The sequence below is a fragment of the Mus pahari genome, chromosome 14 (assembly GCF_900095145.1).
Source record: "Mus pahari chromosome 14, PAHARI_EIJ_v1.1, whole genome shotgun sequence".
Lineage (NCBI taxonomy): Eukaryota > Metazoa > Chordata > Mammalia > Rodentia > Muridae > Mus > Mus pahari.
The window spans coordinates 81637442-81647043 of NC_034603.1; the positions used below are offsets into that span (position 1 = coordinate 81637442).

At 48.9% G+C, this 9602-nt stretch overlaps 1 long non-coding RNA gene across 1 annotated transcript in view; it reads right to left on the minus strand.

Moving 5' to 3' along the window:
* Window positions 1-9602, minus strand: part of LOC110331115 — a 36690-nt gene that overhangs the window by 6202 nt on the left and 20886 nt on the right. Inside the window, exon 2 of the long non-coding RNA XR_002380996.1 lies at window positions 4242-4515. This is a non-coding gene — a long non-coding RNA (uncharacterized LOC110331115). The remainder of the gene's footprint in view (window positions 1-4241; window positions 4516-9602) is intronic.

Here is a 9602-nt window from a genome sequence, read left to right on the forward strand (position 1 = left end):
TTACTGGCTTGCTTCCCCTGGCTTGCTCAGCCTGCTCCCTTATAGAACCAAGACTACCAGCCCAGGGATGGTACCACCCACAAGGGGCCCTTCCCCTCTTGATCACTAATTGAGAAAATGCTTTACAGCTGGATCTCATGGAGGCATTTCCCCAAACTCCTTTCTCTGTGATAACTCCAGCTGTGTCAAGTTGACACAAAACTAGCCAGTACAATAGCCATAACAAATAATTTTGTTACTAATTTTTGTGCTCATTTTCTTTTCAATGGGTATACCATGAGAGTGCAGCACCCAAGGAGGCCAGAAGAGGGCATCAGATTCACTGGTGATGAAGTTACAGGACACTGAATCACCTGACAAAGATATTGAGAACTGGACTCTGATCCTCCCGAAGAGCAGGATCCGCTCTGATCCGCTGAGCTCTCCAGCCCATGTGTTAGTCATCATCATCCTAAAGTCATCGTCATTACCCCCCCCCCCTTCTGCCTTTTAAGGATCCTGTAAAGGGGCATGGTGGGTTACATTGTTCAGAGTCTTACATGTTTTGTGTCTATGACATCTCAGTTACGACGAGGCCACTTCTAGGGGCAGATCAAGATAATGGAGGTGCTGGGAAGGCACGATGCAACATCTCGCAGCGTATTTTCCTGAAAGCATCTGTGACACACAACTCTATGGGGAAGCCATGGTTTATATAGGGTTCAGCTGTAGCTGCTATTTCAGCTTCTACTTGGGGTCTTGGAATGCATCTTCATGGACCAATGGGGAATGAATATATGCAATTCACCCGCTGTGATGGTTAGTATTGATTGTCAATTTATCAAGATCTAAAATCACCTCAGAGACAAGTGGACACACTTAATGAGGGGTTATCTAAATTAGATTAGCCTCCTGCTGTGCCTGTGAAAATCACCTTGACTAGGTTCATTGAGGTGGCAATACTCACTCCTAACGGTTGGTGGCACTATTCCCTAGGCTGGGGTCCTCGACAGCACAGAAGGTGGAAAGTTACCTGAGCATAAGCAGATGCAATATTACCACCAATTCAAGTTTAAGCTGCCATGATTTCCCCGCCCATGATGGACTGACTGAACCCTTGAACTGTGGACTGAAACAAACCCTTCTTGAAGTTGCTTTTGTGTAGGTATTTTGTTATAGCAATTAGGAATAGCTAAGATGCATAATTTATATGCAGGAATGTCAACACGGGATACCTGGCCTCAAAGGGAGCAGCTTTCATCTTTGCTGCCTAGAAATGACACAAAGGTGGTGAATGGCATGGCTTCCTTTGAGGAGACATGACTAAAACACCTACTAACCCCAGACAGAACACCAACAGCAGACCAAAGCAACAGCTTTACTCAAGTCTAACTCAGCCAACTGATGAGTTCCTTGGCGTCACGGACAGAAGCATTAAATAGGGGTTTAAGCCAACTGCATTACTGAAAAGCCTGTCCCAGTAATTCAGGCAAGCTGTATCCCTGGAGCTCCCTGAGGGACTTAGAGGCAGGACATCTGACTGGAGAATCTCCTTGGCAGCTGTTACCACTTGCATAACCTCTTTGTGAGTCCTGTAAGACCCAGGAACTTCCTGATACCTGTGAGCCACTTATTTCCTGAGCCTTGTACATTTCCTTTTTATCTTTCAGGGTCTTCAGAAGCCTGCCCTTAGAATGGGCTGTTTAAATCCAGGAAACATTGCTGAATGACAGGGTCTCATACCTGTAGCTATGGGTTCCCAGCCATGAGAGCCTCTGAGCTTCAGTTATCAGTGACTCAAAGGAACACAGAATATATTCAGCAAAACAAAAACAGTCCCTCCTGGGCTCATGCTTTTCTTCAATCCTTCTAAAAACCTGAAATTCTTAGAACCAAGCACAAACAGAAAGAAAAATAACAAATAAAAATTAGAGAAATAATCTTGGATTTTTTTTTCTCCAAGAGAAGAAATTGCAGAGCAGAAACATCTAATCAACGTTATTATCACACCCACCCCAAAGAATTCGCCTTGAGCCGAGTGCTCACACCTCCAGGTCCCACACCTACGGACGCCAACAACACAGCAGTGATTTGACATAAGTTGTATGTGTGGGTACCAAGAAGGCACGTGGTGCAAACTCAAAGCCCAATCCTGTCACTTTTCACCTGCGTGGGCTTAGAAAAATAAAGCCGGAACCTCTCAAAATCCACAGTTTAGTCAGCTATGAAGTTAAGATAATAGCAGCTATTTTGGAGAGCCATAGAGAAAGCTAAATGTTATACACAGGACTTGCCCATCAGGACACAGCCAAAGACTGCCAAGAGTTTCTCTCCTGCCTCTTCCCGTCCATCTCCTTACAGCTCAGCAGAGGTCCCTCCAACCAGCCTCGTGAAGTTTCAGTCGAGGGAATGAGTGATGACCCCTTCCCCAAACCTACCTGAAGCTAACTGTGGTTAATGATTCTCCAGACACATGCCCCTGGCTCAGGGTGCTGGCTGGTGTTTTGTCAGCTTGACACAAGCTAAGGCATCCAGGGAAGAGGAGACCTCAATGGAGAAAATGCCTCTGTCTGGTTGGCCTGTGAGCACATCTGTAGGGCATTTACTTTATTGATGATGGCTTTTATGGGAGGGTCCAGCCCATTCTGGGTGGTGCTGACCCTGGCAGGTGGACTTGGGTGGTAAAAGACAGCAAGTTGAAAGAGCTGGGAGTGGGGGGAGCCAGTGAGCAACATTCCTTCGTGGCCTGTTTCTGTTCCTGCCCTGTCTCTCCTCCATGGTAAACTACAACTGCAAGCTGAAATACACCCTTTCCTCCCCAAGCTGCTTTTGGATCTGGTGCTTATCACAGCAAAGGAGAGCAGGCTAGAACCCCCTGGGGAGACCCTGAACACATCATGGTCTAGTCCAAATTCAGAGGGCGTCTTCAGCTTCCTACAGTTTCATGGGAAATTCCCTACCTAGAATGGCCACCACGAGACCACACCTTCATAAAGTCCTCCAACTTGAGGGACTGTCTAAGGACCGAGTCCCTTTAAAGCGTTTGGTGGCGAGATGAAAGAGGAAGGTCATTCTTGCGAAGCTTTCACCATTATCTTCTGTGATGGTTAGCAACAATTATCAACCTGACAGGACTTAGCATTACCACGGACACAATGGCCTGGCCATGTCCAACGAGGCTTTCTAGATTGGGTTAAGTGAGGTGGGAAGTGCTACCCTAACTAACTGAGGACCGAGGGTGACCACCTTCCATTGGCCAGAGTCCTGGACTGAAATGAAAAGGTGAAAGCGAACTGAGTACCAGCGTGCATTGCTCTCCACTTCCTGACGACAGAAGCAACATGACCAGCCGCCTCAACTTCCGGTCGCCAACATACCTTTGTGACAAACAAATTGTTACTGTCCCTCTTCAACGTGAGCGGCTGCTAGTCTTGGGACTCTGAAAGTAAGTAACAAGTGTTCTGAGGCGAGGCAGAGTCCAAGGTCAGAAGGAGGGGCCAGTTCTAAGCCTCAAATTGTTCATTGGTTGAGGTTTTGGAAGCCAGGCCAATGAGATGAGGAGCTTGGGTGTGGATGCAATTCCTGGCCTATAGGAGAAAAGGGGCGGGGATTTCTCAACTCTGGAGGGATTTTAAATCCCTTGTCTTGAGCCAAACATTACTTTGGCCATTTTTCTGTGCTGAATCCTTTCCTATAGAACTGCATATTCACAACGGTCTTTCCCCCTACTTGAATTTGTTACTAGCTTATTTCCAACACTCCCTGGCCATGATAGACTGCTCTCCCTCTAACACAAGGCAAAGTAACCTTTTCTTCCTTAAGTTGCTTTGCCGGAGGTGCAAAGGCTGTGGGTTTTGTTCCAGCAGTAACTAATAACTAAGCCTATTACATCGAAGCTGCTGCCACGCGCCCCTTTCTAAGATGAAACTCATTCACACCTCACTGCACTGCTACCCCCCCCCCAAACACCCCGAACTGCAAAGAACCATCCAGCTTTCCCAAAGCTTCCCAGTCCTTTCAAGTGTATCTCTTCCATAAAAGGCCAACATCGCTGAGCCACTTTAGCGCCTACTGAAAAAGGTCTTCCGTAGCGTCGGACCCACCAGTGAGGCGGCGCCTCTCGGAATGTCAAGCAGTTATTGATGCCTCGGTTTCTGTTAGCCTTGGCTCTGTTCTGTTTCTCATCCTCCGTGTGCTTCCCCCGGAGCGGAACCACACTTCTGCTCAAAAGGAGAGGCAGCCCCGAGGCTCCAATTACTCACCGTCCAAGAACATGTCATCACAGGAAAGAACAAGGCACAAAGTGCCAAAGAGCCTCAGCTGTGTCTTCACTGGAATGGGGCTGTGATGCACCCAATACGTTCCCGCCTGGCCCTACAGACTGTCCCTGTCATCGGAGTCTGCCGGAGGATTCATTTCTGAGCCTTCCTCTTCATTCCTTCCGCTGCGGTTTGAATGAAATGACACTCGGCCCAGGCTCACGAGTTTGAACACTCAGTCCTTAGCTCCGGGTAAAGTTTGGGAAGGTTATGGAACCTGTGGAAGGGAAAATAAAGCTACAGCAAGTGGATTGCTGTGTGGGTGGACATTGAAGCTCATGGACTGACTCTGCCTTCCGTGTCTTTGCTGCTCCTGGTCCACGGAGATGTGAATGAACAGCCTTATACTCCCTCCATCGTGCCTTCACCACCACAATGGATGGGGCCATTGAAGTGTGAGCCAAAATGAACTTGTCGTCCTTTGAATTGCTGCTTAGTTACAGCAACGATGAAAGTGAGCTCACATTCAAGTTCAGTGGTTAGAACTAATTTTAATATTTACCAGTACATGTGGGCATGCCCAATGGACTGTGGTTTTCTAAAAACTTCCCTGACTCTGGCACACAAGGCCAAGACACCTCTGTGATAACATACATCTCTGACACATTATTCTTTTTTTGTTGTTGTTGTTTTTAAGATTTATTTTTTTTATGTATGTGAGTACACTATCACTGTCTTCAGACACACCAGAAGAGGGCATCAGATCCTGTTACAGATGGTTGTGGCCACCATGTGGTTGTTGGGAATTGAACTCAGGACCTTTGGAAGAGCAGTCAGTGCTCTTAACCACTGAGCCATCTCTCCAGCCCAGTGTATTATTCTTTCTGTGCATCCTTGAGCGTCTTCCTCCAGCAGAGAACTGACTTTGATCCTGCCTTGGGGAGCTTAGGTTCTAGTGGGGTGAGACAGATAATAAGTATATGGGTAACTCTAACATTTATCCTGGAGCATGCCGGGAGAATGGAGACTGATAGAGCCATGGCATTGTTTACTGCAAAGCGCTTGAGGAATCCCTTTCCAGTAGAGTGATGGTTGAACAGGGATCCAAAAAGCCACAGAGACACCCAGGGAAGGTGTTGGGTATAAACGTCTGAGGAGGAAGCATTCTTGTTGTGTCTGCATGGTGATGGAGAGTGTGAGACAGGAACAGAATAACCAGACATCCACAATCAAAAGCCAAGAGAAACAAATGCACCCATGTTGTGTGCTGTGTGTCTCTCTTAACTCATGTATACATCTCAGGGCCCAGCCTAGGGGATGGTGTTGCCCACGGTGGGCTGGGTCTTCCAATATCAATTAATAATCAAAACTATACCCCCCACAGACATATCCACAGGTATACCTGCTCTAGATAATATCTCACTAAGACTCTCTTCATGGGTGACAGTTCAAAATAACCAGCTTGCCAGTGTCCAGTCTCGTTGTCCTTAAATCCATCCATACTAAAATGAGTACCTTAATGTAACCAGATCTTTCCTACATGGCACCTTCCCAATTCCCCTGGTCTGAGGGGCCAAGCTGTCACTTCTAAGGGTGACCACAGATCTGGCCGCATCTATGACTCAGTTGTCTCTCCTATTAAGCAATTAGCTCTGACATCTGTGCCACAAGGACTAGACACATTCACTCCTGTGATGGTTTCACACAGTAGCCAGGAAGTATGAAGGGCTAATAAAGGTTATCAAGAAATTTCAAGATCACACAAAAGCCCTTCCCTTTGCCAGTTCAGGGACATGAGAACACCATGCCTATGTACCAGAGAACCCAGGGGTCACTGTCAGGAGGATTAGAATTGAGGAGGAGGGGGAGGGGAAGGAGGAGGAGGGGAGGAGGAGGAGGAGGAGGAGGAGGCCCACCCCAAAGGATGCCTTTGTTGAACGCCTGCTTCTTCTTGGTTTCCCTTCCTGCCCACTCATTCGGAGATGGCCACTGAGGTCATCTCTAGATGAGTTCATGTCTCTGTTGCCGCACACTCCAAGTCCCGGACCTGAGAGCCCTCACTCATCTGAGCAGAGCCGCACAGCAGCCTGGCGGGTTTTATCACCGTAATAACTCTCTGGAATAGCAGCCGTTACACCAAAGCTACTAGCGCAGGGCTGCTGCCGTGCCATCCATGGCTCTAGGGCAATAAATTTCCAAGGCATTTATTTAGTGCCTACTGTGTGTGCGCGCCAATGCTTACTGAATGGCCCACATCACAACCACTACCACCATTATTTCTGCCTCTAGCTACCCCCACCACACCACCCTATCCCCCACCGCAGTCCCCCACCCCAGTGAAAGCTGTGTCCTTTCCAGACTCACCTCACAGTATGAGAGGGAAGAGGCCCCTCTGGCTCTAGCCTAGTTTTTCTGCCTTCCCATGGTCTTCAGAGTATCTGAATGTGAGCCCTAGAGGGGAGAGGACACACACACACACACACACACACACACACACACACACTAACCTCCTGCACTGTAAGCAGACTTTCCTCCAGTGATCCGCTCCATGCTTCAAGTCCTGCAACCACCTTGGGTACATCATACTTTTGACTTTCCATTGGCATGGGATACAGCTCACTGTTCTCATCACTGCCTACCTGGTTTTTCAGTATCCTCTGAGTGCTTTCTTCTCTCTCTCTCTCTCTCTCTCTCTCTCTCTCTCTCTCTCTCTCTCTCTCCCCCCTGTGATTGTGTGCTCATGAGTGCATGCATGTGTAGTATAGTGTATGCATATAAGTAGGCAAGTACACACATCTGTGCACACAGAACTCAAAGGAGGATATCAAATGTCCTGTTCTGTTACTCTTCTGTTTCCACTTGATTCCCTTAAGACAAGACCTCTCTCTGAACCTGGAGCTAGGAGAGTGGCCAATAAGTTTCAGAGGTTGCTGTCTCTGCCCTCCAAAGTGCTGGGGTTACAGGTATGTGCATACCTAGCCCTGGATTTATTTTTTTTAACATAGATCCTGCGAATTCAAACTTGGGTCCTTGTGCTTACACAGTCAGGATTCCTACCCGCTGAGCCATGTCCCAACTCGACACTTCTCTTCAGTCCTCCATTCATTCATTCATTAATCTTGCCACCCTCCTCACACCACCACCCTGACACCCACCAATCCTCCTAAGAGCAAACACCTCCACACCCAGAACTCCAGCCTTCCATCTGTAGCAGCCCCGAGCCCTCTGTTTGGTAGCCTGGAAGCCCCATATTCTCGGCTACGGGTTCCCTCTTCACTTTCATCGACTTCAACCCTGAATCTTGGGACTCACAAAAGGAGAAGAAGCCCAGAGCCTCACCTCTGTGGCGGATGAATGCCACATCTTTGTTCTGGGCTGGCATAAGGGCACAGCCCACATGCTCTGGATAGTCAGAGAGGACCATAAGCTATCTTGACTGCTCTCACATTGGCTTCTCTCGGTTTGCTTACTTTCTTCGCTCTCACCAAGAATCCTGCGAGCTCCAGTGCACACAATAGTCAGGACAGCAGTGCGCCCTAGCTCGCGCACGCGCGGTTGCAAACGTGGATACCAGCAACCTCCCCGCGTTTTCTTGTTTTGTTCCCCCCCCCCCCGCCCCCTGTGGTATCAAGGTTCACAAAGAACACCTAAGTTATTCTTAGTTCCAAAGTAGTGAAGGGCCAAACAATCCAGTTTGTTCTGTCTCTCCAGTCCCAGTGACTTATTTTCAAACAAGAGCAACAACAACAACAACAAAAAAAATGTTTTGTTGTGAGGTGAAAGAACTCAAGAAAGACCAACCTCTCCCCTTTCTGTTCGTAGCTGAGTGCAGGGCTAAGGAGAAGCTTGGGCGCCCTCTCCTCTGGGCTGCCTCACTTATCCTCGGAAGACTGGGCATCTCTGCCCTCTTAGCTGCCTCAGGGGGCAGCCGAGAGCCTGGGCTCAATTGCCGGGCACTGAAGCACCAGGATGCCCATGCTGGTTGCTGGGTAGGAAGGGTCCTTCCTCCTGAACTCCTCAAGAGGGACCACACTGGGCTGTGGAAACCACAAGAGTGAGCTAAAAGGTGCCATTTTCTTGTTCATGCTACAAGTCTGGAATCTAACTATAGGCTCTGTGCCCACAGATGGCACAGAGTGCACTGGAGACCATCGTGCAGCAGTCAAGGTAGACCCTGACTACATCTGTCTCTGTCCTGAGGATTGTGGCTTCTAGGTTGTCCCTCACTGGCAGTCAAGATGTCTTGAACAGTGCCCCAGGTAATGTAAAAGTGGTGGCGAATGAAAAATGGAGTCACAAGATTAGTTAGAATAAGAAGAGATGAGTAGGGAAATGAAGAGGGGAGGGAGAGAGGAGAGGAGGGAGGGGAGGAGGAAAGGGAGGAAGGAAGGGGAGGAAGGAGGAGAGGAGGGAGGAGAGAAAGGAGGAGGGAGGGGAGGAGGGTGGAAGAGAAGGAGGGAGGAAGAGGAGAAAGGGGTAAGGAGGAAGAGGAAGGAGGAAAGAGACAGGAAGGGGTTCAAGATGTCAGTGACCCCATGGCTAAACTCCCCAGAGGTGGAATTGTGAGGTTATTCACATCTCACCCCCCACAGCTGCACAGAGCATGGTTTCCATCATCTACCCCAGCCCACATCATCTACCTTAGCCCACCCAAGGTCTTAGGTCCCAGCTAGGGTCATTTTGCCTGGTGTGGGATGCATGACCCTCATGTGCCTCTGTTTTCTGAGACTTTTCTGACACCCAGGAAACCAGAGCATCTCCACTCTGCACCCTTCGCCTTTCCTCTGTGCTCTCCTCCCCTCCCACTCTCCCTCCCAGAAGGGGTTGCTCCTGCTGCAGCTGAGGGCACTCTGTGCATATAGCATTGACTTTGACCATTCCCACTCATGACCGCAGCTACTAGCTGCAAATACCTAGCACTCAGCCAGAGAACTCTCTATAAACAAGAGTTTCTCCCTGGAGGTGTCCTGATGAAACCTCACAGCTCCTTGCTCCTCGGATGGAACAATCTAAAGCCATGCGCACACATCTCTGCAAAAGGATGAAGGGGCTGAGACAGCTTGTGAACAGGCACAGAATGGGCTGGCTCTGTTGGCATGGACCCCACCCCTTACCTGTGATTCCTGAAGTCATCTCCCAGAAAAATCAGCTTCCAGTGCAACCCAGCATGCGACACCCCGACGGCTACCACTACCTCCTGCCACTAGAGTTCCTTTCTGTTGAATCCAGAATCTCTCAGCACCCACCGAAGCTCACTTACTGATTGAGGTGGGATATAAAAGAGTGGGGGATGCTGCCCTACATCCCTTTGGCCCGTGGAATGCCCTGAAAAGCCCAACTCATTCACACACACACACACACACA